Source organism: Marmota monax, unplaced genomic scaffold (genome assembly GCF_021218885.2).
Source record: "Marmota monax isolate L192 unplaced genomic scaffold, Marmota_monax_Labrador192_F-V1.1 WCK01_AAM20220418_F8-fsc00024, whole genome shotgun sequence".
In the NCBI taxonomy this organism is placed as follows: domain Eukaryota; kingdom Metazoa; phylum Chordata; class Mammalia; order Rodentia; family Sciuridae; genus Marmota; species Marmota monax.
In genome coordinates, this window is record NW_026695224.1 from 22,996,510 (window position 1) to 23,012,568 (window position 16,059).

A 16,059-nucleotide genomic window follows, 5' to 3' on the forward strand; every position below is an offset into this window, starting at 1 on the left:
CAAAAAACTATTTTGCTTTGGTCTGAACTCTATCAATTAACTATTTGATTCTGAATTCCTAATATAATTGTGCCATATTTAGCTCTCTGCCCCTAAATTACTTTTTACTCCAGAAATTAATCCTTTACACTAGGCATCTATAATACTGAGTTTGAAAGTGAAAATGTGGGCTTAAAAATATGTTGTTTAATACACATTTCAAATTAGGTATAGAATTTTCTCACACTTTCTGATACTCTATTCCAGCCCAATTAAAGTCAAGGAATCATGAACTGGTGATACAGGTCAGTGGAAAGGCACTTACCTGGCTTCAATTTCCAGCACCACAACAAACAAACAAACAACATAATATAAAATCCAGGAATCTGTTCATTATTTATTCTCATGCAGACTGTATTACTCAACTTTTTTGTGAACTATTGTTTCCACCAATAGTTCCTGTAATAAGCTCTACTTGTTTTCTTAAAAATAACCCAAAGTGTGGAGAACATGAAACTCATTAGCAGAGTTCATGGTTGGTAATCTCTCCTAGTTATGGTGTGAGTTAGGTGAAAAGACATAATGCTGGGGTAAAGGTTAGGGTTCAAGAAATGCAATAATTATTATTCATTAGGTAAAATAATTAATATTTAATTTGGTAAAATTTCATGCCTGGGGCAATTATTCTTTATTTGGGTCAACATCTTATGAAAATATAAACAGAACAATCTCACCAGAATGATGTTAAAAATCAATGGAAGTAAAATTTTGGGAAAAACCTACCATGTTAGAAACCCACTGCTATAAACATAAAAATCTCAGATGTTTCTCATGTGTTTTTTCACCCTTAGGCTTATAAAACATCTTGAGATTCAAATTAAGGGCTTAGAAAGTTTTCCTTTTCTCCTCTCTGTAAAAGTGAAAAGATCAACAAGGGTGAGAAGAGTTGGACTATTTGGCCTACCTTCTCTCTCTGATGTCATTTCCAATATTAAAAAAAAAAAAATCTAGGGTTAGGATTGTGGCTCAGTGGTAGAGCGCACGCCTATCATGCATCCTCAGCACCACATAAAAATAAAATAAAGGTGTTGTGTCCACCTATAACTAAAAAATAAATATTAAAAAATATAAATTGTAGGTTTACCAAGTGAAGTATGAATAAAAGGAATCAAAACAAGTCTTTGGCAAAACACTTTAGGCATTTATATTACACTTTTTGTTAGCTGTATATTTTTTCCTTTGTTCATATATTTACAATGGGAAAGGAAACTCTGCCCCTGAGAAACAATTCCCACAATGCATTATCCTTCATGCCGCATTTGTAGCCTCCACTCATTAAGGATACCTATGTGTTTCTTCTTTTGTTTTTTAAGAGGGAAGAATCCAGTAATAACTCAAATGCCCAGACCTCTCCCCAGACATCATTTTTCTAACAGTCCAAGAAGAGCTGATTCAAGGTCAAAGGTCATAGGCTGTGCTCCATTTGCCAGCTGGCAGTAAGCTCCAAGGACAGAGGGTGCAGGAAGCGTGACGATTCCTCAAGATGCTCATTCAAAGAGCAATGAGAGTATCCCCACAGATACCTCAAAAATACTCATTTTATCTCAGTTTGGTGGGTTGGGAAAAGGGGGCCAATTTTCCAGAGAAGTCTTGCAGAGCTATGATCCCATCTTGCTGAGGCTGACTTTATTTTACACTAATACAATAAAGCTTAAGGGAGGATAAAAAGTTTCTATTATAGATAAACATTATCTGCCCTGTGACTCAGAGCACTACTGAATAAAAAGCAAACATCTGGAACCTCAATTGAGGGAGAAATGGTGGTTAGAAGGAATACTATCTGGAGTGACAGGAAAACTACCAGACAGAGGGAAATCTTAATATGAAGTGTTTATAGTTGATTTGGGTGAGTTCTTTCTTCTTTTGGACTTCTTCCTTAGATTTTGTGTGCTGGTCCCAAACCACATTCAGAATTTGACTGTTTTTCCCTTCCTAAATGGCTAAACTGAGATGCTGTGTATAAGAAATGGAAAGTGACAAGATATGACCAAAGCATTGGAAATCAATCCAAACTAAATGTGCTTCTTAACTATAAGTGAACAGTTGAAAACACTCCTCTTTTATAGCCATGGAGATAAATACTCTGTTTTTATTAGGAAAAAATTGCTTTGGACTGAATAAAGTCATTTGATTAACAAGTCAAAGCAGATGCTTTATTGATGTTTCAGAAAGGAGTTTACAAGGTCTAGTGAAAAAAGCGACTCAACTCCGAATTAACAAATTACCCTGGTATATGGGACATTGACAGTTCACTGCTAATAGATTTATGGGCTACTGCTGGGTGTTTCATCCCCATTTGGTTTATTATGATAAAATATTGCGGCATGAGTAACCTATAGCCTTATTGCAATATACTATATTGACCTTTGACCTTTAGGACCTGACAGCAAAACTATGTATTAGATTTTTAATTTATCTAGATCTAACAGGATCAACACTGGTGTGGTGTGGTTTATTTTGAAGAGGCTATTCAGTGTAACTAACGCCTGGCATGCTGGCTTGGGATTTGCTAGAACTCAATAAGTTAGCTCTCAGAGGTTACAAGAGTCACATGTTAAGATCCAGAAGTCACTGGCAAAATGACATGTGGTTTGAGTCAAGAAAAGGTATGTGAAGAATCTTACTATTCAATACAGAAGGAAGCATTTTTAATCCTTTGGGAAATTTCAGAATCTTTTTGTATTTAAAAATGAATCATTTAATTTTTTTTTATTCCTGAGTTCCTTTTTTTCCCTTTAAATCTGCCTGCACATTTGATATTGACTTTTCTCATGCTTTCCAGTCCTTCTTTTATGTCTTTATTTAGAAGAGTGATTTTATACTCCAATAATGCTACTATTTGAAATTCTTGGGCATCTAATACTGCTATTTTGTGTCTGTTGACTCTTAGTATGGGTTGGTTTCTTTCTGTTTTTTTCTAATTTTGGATTATGAGCTCACTTTTAGTATGTTTCCATTTGTGGGAATCTTTGTAGGTATCTTTCAAAAACTTTTGTTTTTGCATGTTATAAGTCTGCAGGGATCTTTTCAGACTAGTTTGAATTTATCAGTTTAGAAATTTTTAAACCATGCAAGCAAGGTAAATTTGACTTCCAAACCAGAATGAGGGCAGGCTTGTGACTATGGCTACTAGGAGGAAACTAGATTCCTTTTTTCTCTGTCATCCCTCATCTCCCCCACCTTACCCTCTATCCCCTTAATCTGGAGTCAGAGCTAGTCAAATACAGGATTTTGTTTGTTTTATGTGTGTGTATGTGTCCCATGGGATGAATGTTTTTCAGTTACAGTTCCTCCTTTAACTTAGGGTGTAGTCTTCAGAGGATTTCAGTTTTATATATGGTAGTCTTTGTTATAATCTATGCCTTTACAAATCTCAGGACTATATGACATTTAAGACCAGAGACCCTAAAGTACTGAGCTTGGCATCCTCCCCCAGGCAGCTATGGAGTTAGCTTATACTTACTCAGATTCTTCATCATTTTTCTTTTAGGCTTCTGGGAAAAAATTTTTCATATATATATAGTTTGGTATTCAAAAAGATGTTTTAAAAATAGTTTACCTAGAAAATTTAATAGCATTCCTAAGGTTAACAAAGCTACCAACTTGTCAGGATTTGGAAGCCAGAATCTTCTTTTAGCAATGTCCCTTTTTATGTAAATGAAGCAGAAAGAAAACTTGAGGCTCAGAAAGTGTCCTATCAACATTAGCACTTTCTAAATTTAATGAATGACTTGATTTATTGCATTACCTACATATTTCATTACTGCATATTCCCTCTATTCAATCTATTCTGTATAATTTGGAGATAGACTTTGATATTTGGGAGCAGATAGCATGACACACCCTTTTAAAAAATCCTATGCTTGAAATATAGGGAGTGCTTTTCCAGATATCTTGTACTGGAACCCAGGGGATTTTTAATTCAACTTTGACACTTTGACTCATTATCTGATCTAAAACATCCACACCCACCCACATATCCACACACCCACATGCACACTCACTTTATTCTGAACTCTGCCATTCTGTAAATTTCTTTTCTGCCCAGCTTAAAAAAAACAACTAAGAATGGAAGAAGGACAATTTAGAGATATTGTGACATTTACCTTTATAAGGTAGAGAAAGCAATGGAATAGAGTGGAGCAGTTATTGCCTTTCAAAAGTTATATAGTAAATCCAGTATTAACTCTGGTGCAAGAACAAAAAGTCACCCTTACCTTTTGAAAAATCAGATAATATTTTCCTTAGAAAAACAAGAGGAAAAAGCCTGAATTTTTTGAAATGATAGGGAAAGGTCTAAAATCAGGGAGCATATGTTAATTTGCACCAAATTTTAGCTCTGCAGCAGTGCTGAATAGTATTTGCATGTGAGGGTCACATGGTGATGAATGGGGACAGGAATTCATCTTTTATTGCCTCTCCCTCTTTTCTTGAGTGACTGGTGGGCAGCTAGATATAGGAATTCTTATGATTTGTTCTAGTCTTTTCTTCTTCTAAATTTCACTTTAATGTAATAGGATCTGCAGAAATAATTTAAAATGCTGAACAATAATTTACCATTTTCTCTAAGCTTTCTTTTTCCACCCTCTTTACACTTTTACACAAGCTACATATAGTCCAACTGAACTAATCCAAGTGTAAAGTATAATTCTAATGTATCAATTCTCCTCAGTTTTATGTACAGGTTTTAGATTAATTCTGGTAGAAATTACTGTTCTTGATTTCTGTCTTCAGACTTGACTTTCTATCATTTATTCTTTTAAAAGCTGGTATTGCTCTCTTTCACTCTCTCCTCCCTCTTCTGTGATAGGGTAATTACATAAAACAGAACTGTAGAATATGTTTTCCTTCTACCTTAAATTGTATTCTAGAATCCTTGCTCTGGAATAAAACCTGATTTATCAATATGGCTTAAAATACCTGGGTAAATACTTTTGTTTTGTAAATGGAAACTTTCATATTTAAAAAACTAGGGAACTGAGAGTAAATCTATACAGCAAAAATAGGTTAAAATTGTTAAACTATATAGCCCATCTACAGTAAATTATATAATAAGAGTATATTTGAACAGCTAAGAAGTTGGGCACATTGCTAGGAGACGGTGGAGTAGAATCTGATATGGTTCAAGGGTAGACTAATGAAAATATGGTGTCAAGTCTATAGAGTTAGCCTTAAACAATAAAGAAATTTAAACCTAAGTATTCTTGTTTCAGTAAAACTACATGTGATGAAATCATGGACATGTTCCAGAAAGGTAGTGAAACATTTTTAATATCTCTGTCTTTCAGATCTGAACTAATTGTCTCAGCTAGCATTCCTCCATTCCTTCCTCCTTTTAAGCAATCTTTAAGAGTTGAAATGTGCTTCTGTAGAAATATACAATGAATCTCTAAGCCAAAGAAACATAGCTTTAAGAGCAGGAGGTATAATAAAAGGCACCTGTAGATATAAGTACCAGCCTAAGTGAGGCACTGAGTAACTCAGTTTAGTTTAACCAAGTTGTCCAAGTAGCTCCAGGATGAAATCATACCAATGTCCCAATTTCTGCCATTCCGCAATTATCATATATTTTCTTTTATCTGTTGCCCATGGCTTATCTTTCATCTTGAATTTTTAACCTATAAAGAGAAATGAAAGCATATTTCAAGGTAGGAAAAGTTTGGGAGTTTGTAGGCACAAATCAATCAAATTTACATTGTAAAAGAAAGTTGAAGTTACAACTAGACACAGTGGGATATTATATTTTTGAAAAGCAAATAGTTAAAATGAAGAACATATTGCAAAATGGTATGCAAAATGAGCTACTGCAAAAGGGTTTATAGTGGGAAAACAAGAAAAGAAGAATGAAAGGGTTTTAAAAAGAGATTTTAAAAAGGCATACAATTCCACCTCAAATTAACATACAGAAAAGCAAATTATCTGTTAGATAAAGATGACTGGTAAAAGAATTGTATATGAAATAGAATAGAGGAATGGGCGGGACAGGACCAGTACAAAACACAACAAATGAGTATTTGGGAGGAATATTAAAATTAGTGATTTTGCTCACTTACTATAAAAACAGTAAATGAAGCCAGGACTTAAAAAAAAAAAAACTACACATCTAAAGGGTTAAGAAAGAAATTGGAAGGACATTTATAGGTAACTATCTTTTAGTCCTATAGATGTGTGTGCTGTAGTCACAATAATGTTAAAAAAAACTGTGGAATACTCATAATCTTGGAATCCAATGCCAAGCCCATTATCAAACCATAATAAGCAAACAAACAAAAAGATTGTACTTCCACATTCTCAAAATAACAAAATTTTAAACCTTGTGTTATATAACCTTTAATTGGCTCCATGAAAACTATAAACTCACTGCTAGCTCACATATAAAGGGCTAGGAAAAATATGACTAACTGATTATTATTAGTAACGCTAATTTTTTCTAAATAAATTCATGTCATATAAACCACATAGGATTTTCACAAAATTTAGTATTTTCTTAATAATGACAATTCAAAAGAGAAAGAGAACAAGAATATTTTTATATCAGGCATTTTAAAATATCTAATTATTATGTAATAAACTGTGTGATATCAAATAGACTAAAAAATAAAATTATTATGGCTTGGTTTTTATATGACAGAGTTTGTAAAGATGACATTGAAGTCCCACTATTTCATTTTGGTCATATATTACCTGATAACATACAATTGCAATGAATTCAGTACAAATGAAAGTGAACTTAAAGCTCATCACATCGTATGTTAGAATATGATTAATGAGCCAGGAATAACGAATACTTATCTATAGTAAAAGAAATAATAGAAAAACCATAAGAAATGGAGCTAAACCCCATATTACTTTCCTTTTTATTAATATCTAAACTAAGAAAGAACTCTTTTAAGTTAATGGAATACATATCCAATGTCCAGGTTTTATGCACAAGGAAGATGTGACTTAAAATTTCTTTTCTAAATTTTTTAGCATATAGAGTAGCTATGGAGGAAAATGAGTTGCAAAGCAAAAAGAAAACATTTTAGGTTGGCATTTGGAGGTATTTGCAGTACTCAGGGATGCTTCAGAAATCCATACTAGGAACAACATTTTTAAAGATACCACAGATATTATTATGAATGCCTTTATATATGTCAACATCACTGTAAAGTAGTAATAATTCAATGAATTGAAAATATTATTAAATGATTAGAAGATAAACCCTAGATGCAGTTTTCCAAATGATCTAAATTGTTTTACATCTGTACCCACAGTTTAGCATACTTGCTTTTCTCAGCACAGTGCACAAAGTGGACTACAATATAAAGGAAGAATATAAAGGCCTCATTCCATGATTAGGATAGGTGAGTAGCAACAAGAAAATATGGAAACATAATGCCATGACTAACATAATTCAGTAATTATTTTAATATTTGGTTCATTTAAATCAAAGTATGAAAAATAAGAGGCAATAATCTGAGATTAGGGAAAATTTAGTAAGTTCTCTGGAGAGATAGCACAATTGAATAATTTTTAAAAGGAAGGCAATAATAGAGAAGCCACAATCAGAATAAATTACCCATTTATTAAAATGAAATAGTAATGATATCTTTAAAATGATAAATTCCTGAAATAACTAGACAAAAGGAAGCAATCAATAATTCTAACCTTAACTTTCATATGAATAGCACGAAAATAGTCACCCTCTTTCAAGTAGTCCACAATAAGTCTTTTCAGAATCCAAATCCATATAGTAGAATTATATAAATTTAGGTAATAAGCATGTTTCCTGATAAACCTGAATAATCCATTACTCTCAAAACAGTGATAAGTAAGTCAGATAAGGAAGATATATGTGTGTGTGTGTGTGTGTGTGTGTGTGTAATGGATGTTAGATTCATAGTACCAGGGCATCTTATAAATGTACAAATTTTAAAAATTTTTTAATTTTTATTTTTTGGTGCTGGGGTTGACCAGGGCCTTGTAAATGCTTAGTACCCACTCTAAGATTACTGAGCTACAAACCCAGCCACACAAATCTCCGACTATTTGAGATTTGGGACATGGCTGACATCTTCTCTCTCACAAACCATGTTAATATCACTTTTGGAAGCTAAATACCATGCTGGTTGAGCTATAGTTATGGCAAAGTATGGTAAATCTCATGTTTCTTATATTTATGTCATATGGAATGTTTATTAATACAGTGATTATGCTTATTATGTTCAGGATGAAACACTAACAGATTCTACCAAAAACATCAGGGGCTGAGATAGTAGCTTAGTGGTAGACTATTTGCCTAGTGTGTTCAAGGTCCTGGTTCAATTTTAAAAAATCAACATCTGAATCCCAAAAACCCAGGTATATGAACAAATTTCCTGAAATAAATCATACCAATGGAGTTAGGCCTTAACTCCCAAATCATATATGTACATATAAGAGTGTATATATGTGTATGTATCTCATTAACTGTGGTCAATACTAAAGTTTAACAACTTTGCTGTCTTTAGAATTACTCTAGTAGCAAAATGAAAATATTTCTCTTCCTTATATACATTTTAAAGAATTCAGAGCTCTTGTTATACCCCAGCAGTAGTAAGCATGTTGGAAATAAGCATATACTACATTTAGCTAAAACCTAACTTGAAGTTTACAAATATAAAATGCTTTATCAATATAGTTTTCTTTAAAGGTTCCATAGTTACATGATATTATTTCAACAATACATGACTTTATAAAACTCAATATATCACAGATAATGGCATCTGGGGTAAAGCAAAAAGGATGATGAAAAGAAATCATGATAGTTAGGTTTGAGATGAATGAACACATGCAGAAATCTAGAGATTTCTTAGAGGTTGGATTTTGACTGGTTTATGATAGAGACGGTCAAGAATCTCAGGCTAAGGCACTGGGTCTTAGGATGAAATTTACTGAGTCAGTAAATATGGCACTTACATTCAGATATGCTGTTTCCAAGTAGTGGGACCAATATGAGAAAGCTACCACCTATCACCTACTAATATAAATCTAATGATATAAACATTAAAGGAAAGTCCAGGTCTGTAACTTTGCAGAATGAAATGACTTGACTAATAAAACCTTAATAATGCAAAAAACCCACCGCAATTTAATTTCATTAAATATTTTATAAAATTTACTATTGTATTTTTGGTGGTGCTAGGGATTGAACCCAGGGTCTCATACATGCCAGTGTAAATGCTGTACCACAGAGGTACATCCCCAGTCCTGATCTTTACATTATATTGTTACAAATTGCTCACTTTATTTATTTTGTATTTTGAGATCTCTTATAAAAATCATTGGTAGAGGGCAGGCACTGTGGTGCAAGCCTGTAATCCCATTACTCAGAAGGCTGAGGCAAGAGGATGACAAATTTGAGGACAGACTGGGCAATACAGGGAGATCCTGTCTCAAAACACAATCATACAAAGAAACAAAAAGGGCAAGGGATAACTCAGTGGTAGAGTACTTGCATACTTAAGGCCATGGATTCAATCTCCAGTACTACACACACACACACACACACACACACACACACACACACAAAATCATTTGGTAGAAATATAGGAAGTTGGTAAGAGCCAGAATTCATGGTTGTTATTTTTATATTTGGGGAGTGATTAAAAACAAGATAATTGATGCTATCTAAGGGTAAGAGCCCTTCTAAGACACAATATTCAAGATGGTTCTCAATATTTTGTCTATAATACTGTAAAGATTTAAGAGTAAAAAGACATGCTAAGCATCAAAGAGCTTATGGTCAAGGAAATAGTTCTAGGTGAGCAAAATCTGATGTTTAATATCAGTAGTCAACTGGATTCTCTGCTTTAAGCCAGTGGATAGGATCAGTTTGTTTTCTGTTGAAGGGACTGTAGAAATGTCAGTTATTTCTCTAACACATGGGTAAGGATCAGATTATAACAAGGTTACCTCAAAGAATAAAAAGAAGGCAACCTCGTAGGGTTTACTGTAAAAAATATCTGAGAAAATACTGAACAATAACAGCAATTTCAAGTACAGGAACATCATGCCCCCTTTCATCCCTTATCACAAAGTTTTGCAAAGAATTAACAATAAACATGCTCATGTCTCTCTAGCTTTCTGGTTCTGCACTGTATGGAAGTAAAGACCAGGTTATCTAGAAATGAATCATGCATACTACCTAGGAAACCAGAGCACAAAGTGATAGCACAGCTGCTATTGCATTTGTTTATATTGTATGAAATTTGATGTTTTATATAGAAGAACTGTATCTTCACAGTGGGAATATTTATTTAAACGTGGATGGTTGATGTTCTACTTGCTTTTGTAAAGATTTTAAGATAACCAAATTGTCTTCATATTGCACAAGCATTCAAGTACCAAATGATTAAAAAAATATTCTCAGAGCATGAAAAGGAACATTAGAAATTACTTGGACCAATCTTCCATGAAAAGTAGGATTCTAAGTTTCTCAAAATAAAATATGAACTTATTTTAATAATATCCATAAAGGATGTTATTAAAATAATAATACATAGAGGAGTTTGAGATAACTCCCATGTCTAACTCACTGATTCTCATGTATTTGTTTCTAGTTGTAACTTACTGAGCCTAAACAGCATGCCTTGAGATTAATTTTTTTCAGTGCAAAAGTTAAAGAAAGAAGTATTCTTTAAAAAATATTTATTTTTTAGTTATAGGTGGACACACAGTATCTTTATTTCATTTTTTTAAATTGGTGCTGAGGATAAACCCAGTGCCTCATGCATGCTAGCCACATGAGCCACAACCTTTGCCCAAGAAGCATTCTTAAACTATAAAAAAAGGGCTGGAGCTGTAGCTCAATGGCAGAGCTCTTGCCTAACATGAGTGAGGCACTGGGTTTGATCCTCAGCACCACATAAAAATAAACAAATAAAATAAAGGCATTCTGTCCATCTACAACTATAAAACATTTTTTTAACTATAAAAAAGAAGATTCATATAGATTTTGTGTGTTGAGACAACTTTTAATAAAAGCATCTACAATGGAAAATATTACCCTAAGTACATGTAAGAAGAAACAAATGGTGTGACTCTACATTATGTACAACCAGAGAGATGAAAAATTGTGCTCTATATGTGTAATACAAATTGCAATGCATTCTGCTGTCATATATAACAAATTAAAAAATTTTTAAAAGCATCTATAGTATTTAATAAGTATAGACAGTCACCTTGAGATTCCTTTGTTATTCTGAATGACTTCTACCAATACCAATATGTGATAACAATTTGGGATCACTTGACTGATACTATGGTCATTGGAGTATTGAACTGCTATTGGAAATCAGATCTGTAGTCTATTTCTTTTAGCTATTATTTATTTAAGTGTCAATTACCACACATTTCTCAAATGTCATTTTTTTAAATATTATTTTTTAGATGTAGTTGGATATAATACCTTTATTTTAATGTGGTGCTGAGGATTGAACCCAGGGCCCTGCACATTCTAGGCAAGTGCTCTACCACTGAGCCAACCCCAGCCCCTCAAATGTCACTCTTGTTTATGCTCTTTGTTATATAATTGCTGGTGGGAAAGGGCACATGCACATATTTGCAAATAAGGATTGTATTATTGGTATGTACATGTGAATTAATCCTAATAGAGTTTTAGCAATTAAGCTGGGGAAACTGTAAGTAATTTAAGATAAATGAAAATAATATTTAGAAAGAATTAGTTTCTAAATTTAATCTGAGGGGTTTTTTTGTATCAGGGATTGAACTGAGGGGCACTTAAGCACTGAGCCATGTCCCCAGCCCTTTTTATTTTTTATTTTGAGATGGGTTTGAACTCACGATCCTCCTACCTCAGTTTCCTGAGCCACTAGGATTACAGGTATGCACCGCCACACCAAGCTCTAAGTTTAATTTGAAAGAAAAGGGAGGTTAAAGAAAGGTAGGCGGGCTGGGGATGTGGCTCAAGCAGTAGCGCGCTCGCCTGGCACGCGTGCGGCCCGGGTTCGATCCTCAGCACCACATACAGACAAAGATGTTGTGTCCGCCGATAACTAAAAAGCAAATATTAAAAAATTCTCTCTCTCTCGCCTTCTCTCTCACTCTCTCTTTAAAAAAAAAAAAAGGTAGGCAATGTGCTCTGAGGCTCAGTGAAAGTTCTGTGTCTGAGGAAGGAAGGGTCACCTACACTGAATATGAAGTAGAAACAGCAGTTAAGAATGGAAAGACTTGTAAAATAGCTCACTATAATTTCCTGAAGATGAATGTACTTGTCTGCAGTGTTGTAGGCCTTAATCATTTTTATTACTACTTCTATTTTGTTGTCAGTGGTTAGGTATCAACTTGACATAAAATGAGTTCTGTCTTCCCAATGTCCTTTTACTAGAGGTATGAAGAATAGAATATTCTTTCTGTGGCATGCAGTATATGCAGCCATAATCTTCAAAACCACCATACCATAAATTCATATCTACTTTGCTATTCATTTTCACCCTTAGGTCTTTTTGACCATTTGATGACTTTCAGATCTTACTCCCTCTGAATACCTATTTTGTTTTATTGTTTTTCTCCTAATGCAGTAGTTTCTATTTTGGAGGAGCAGAATCTCATTTTGTTATGTCCACTCCATATTTCTAAGCTTTTGGGTGCCTTTATGTTTCTTTGCTGCCCTTATGCTATTTGCATCACCTCCTAATTTAATAGCATCTGTGAATTTCATTAACATGCTTTTTACTCCATTTTCTACATCATTAATGCGGCAACTGTATAGGATGGGAGACATAACACTGATCCCTGCAGCATCTAGACACATTTCCCAACTTGATACATTGCCATTTATCGTTTATCAATATTTTTTATGGTTCTCCAGCCAATTTTGAAGCCATGTGACTGTGCTTATATCCAGGACAATTTGAATTAATTGTGCACAGATGTCATGAGATACTGCATCAAATACTTCCCTAAATTTTAAGAAAAACTACATCTACTAAACTTTTCATTTACTGATATTACATCTAAAAAAACATTTTCAGACTAGCTTAATCTTTATAATTCTAGTGATCTCTCCATATTTTTACTTCTCTTTCTATATTTTTACTTCGTTTTTAATATTTGTAGCATTATTTTCTTGTGATGAATTACAAATGACACAATGATCTTTATTTTTTAAACAACCTTTTTTTTCCTTTGAATTTTGGAATAATTTTAAATTCACAGAAAAGTTATAGATAGCATAGAGTTCCCTTATGCCCTTCCCAGAACTTACAAAAATAGGATAAATTTGTCTAAATGAAGAAATTAACATTGATACAATATTATTAACTACAGACTTTATTCGGTTTCTACCTACTTCCTACTACCGTCTTGTTTCTGTGCCAGGATCCAGTCCTAGATATTACCAAGTACTTAGTGGTCTTGCCTCAGGTTCCAATGATCTGTGACAGTTTTGTCAGTTGTTTCTTTTTTTTTTCATTACTGCTATAGACTGAATATTTTTGTTCCCCTCAAGATTAATGTTGAGATCTAATCTCCAGTGGTATTTGGAGGAAGGGCCTCTGGAAGGGGATTAGGTCATGAGAGAACAAACTTTATAAATGAATTGGGTTAGTGCCCTTACAAATGAGGCTCCATAGAGCTCCCTCACCTCTTCAGCCAGTTGAAGTAAAGAAGATAGAGGTCTAAGAATCAGGAAACAAGCCTTCACTAGACACCGAATCTGCCAGTGCCTCCACCTTAGACTTCTCAGCCTCCAACACTATGAGAACTAAATGTTTATTGTTTGTAAGTCACCCAGTCTGTAGCATTGTTACAGTAGCCCAAAAGGACTAAGACCATTACCCTGGCACTTCTGAAGAGTGCTTATGGGTATTTTATAAAATGTCTCAATTAAGGTTACTCTGATGGTTTTACATGGGTAACACTAAGGTTATGGAAAGACTACCATAAAGGCAAAATACCAACAAAGACATCATACTGGAAGTATATGGTAGTAACATGACTTATCACTGATGATTTTAACTTTGATCACTCGGTTAAGGTGGTGTGTTTCTCTATGGTAAGCAAGATTTTCCCCATTTTCATGGTTTATTCCATGCATTCTCAGTGAGGGTTATTATAATGCTATTGAAGGGGCAAAAACTGGTTCTTGGAAGGAAAAAATTCTCTTATTATGTATAAAACATGGATATAAAGTAACATATAAAGAGTTATAGAGTGTATTTGTGGTATTAGTATTTTACTGAGAGTAGGGAGGATATTAGGAAAAATATATTTAAAAAGCCTTCATGGGCTGGGGTTGTGGCTCAGTGGTAGAGTGCTTGCCTCTTATGTGAGAGGCACGGGGTTCAATTCTCAGCACCACATATAAATAAATAAATTAAATAAAGGTCCATAAACAACTAAAAAAAAATTTAAAAAAGCCTTCAGCTTGGAGGAGATGCAGAGGTGATTATTAAAAAAAAAGCTAGCAAATACTTCTCTATTCATTGGAAGAAAGTTACTAAACCCCATTACATTCAAGGGTGAGGGGAATTAAGCTGTACTTCCTTGAGGAGGGAGTAGGTTTATATACTATTTGGTATTCTATAAAAACTTTCTATTCTTTTTAAAAATTTTTATTTTTGATACTGGGGATTAAACATGGGGGCACTCTACCATTGAGCTATATCTCCAGCCCTTTTAATTTTTTATTTTGAGACACGGTCTCATTAAGTTGCCAAGGCCAGCCTTGATTTAATGATCCTCCTGTCTCAGCCTCCAGAGTCACTGGGATTATAAGCATGTATCACCACACCTGGCAATTTTTCTTTTTCTTTTTTTTTTTTAAAGTCATCATTTTGGTTCATTTTCTGTTAAAACTTTCTGTCTACTTCTGTGTTAGTTAGGATCTTCCAAGAAGCAGTTGCCACGTTTAGACATCCAAAAGATTTATTTGGTGATTTATACCTATAAAAGGTGAGGGATTAAGGGAAGACAAGATAACTTTCAGACTGTGATGCAGGTTTGTTACCTGTAATGGAGAAAGGGAATTAAAGGAGAGTTGGATTGGAAAAGTCACAGACTGAGGACAGTTTGAAGATCCTGTTCATCTGATGGGGAGCTCCTGAGTTCAAGTATCGCATTAAAGCAGTACCGCCTTTCATGAGAGGACCTGCATTAGCATCCCTGTTAAATGCAGTTGTATGCCTGAAAGAATCATTCAGGAACTATGATCTTGGCACAAACTCAAGGATGGGCTCTGAAGAATAGCAACTGTGCTATCAATCATGTTCCCTGCAGCAGGGGACATACATATTACTAAACACTCTTCTCTCTTTTATAGGAATAGTCACTCCACTCTCTTTTATAAACTTCTACATATGTCAAAATAATCTATGTGAACTCTTTTTTGTATTCCTTTAAAATACTGTGTAATATCATATTTGGTTATCATTTTTGGTGCTGCTAAAACAATAGCTAATCTAAACAAAGTGGGAAAATAACTCATTTTTTAAGTTTAGAAAGGTTTTTAAAAAAATTTTATAAGTCACATATAATCATGCTACAAATTTCTGTCCCAAGACAAAAATCACCTTAAGAAAGTAGGTACAATTAACATGTCATTTGTTTTTTTATGGGTCTTAGGTAAATTTAATATTCCCAGTTATTTGCCATTTTTAGCTAAGACACTTCAATAACTTTGTCAGTAGCAGCAGAATGAAAGATTTTTAAAAGATTGAAGAAAATTAAATAGTTTGTCTCTGATGGCAGAGATTTAACTGATAGGAAGCAATTGAAAGTAAGTGAACAGTGCAAGGAGATACCTAAATTTCTTTCATGTGCAGATTAAAAAGGAATGGCAAATATTCTGTTATGCAGAATAATAGCTGTAGTAGATACCCATTTCCCTTTTGTTAATAGTATACCAATTTTGTTTAAGCATCCACCCTTCTAAAAGGGGATACAACAAAAACTCAGGGATAAATCTTGATTTGTGTAGGCCTATCCCTGGGTAATTCATAATCCCATTCTCTTCATTAGTAATCATTTGAGACAAAG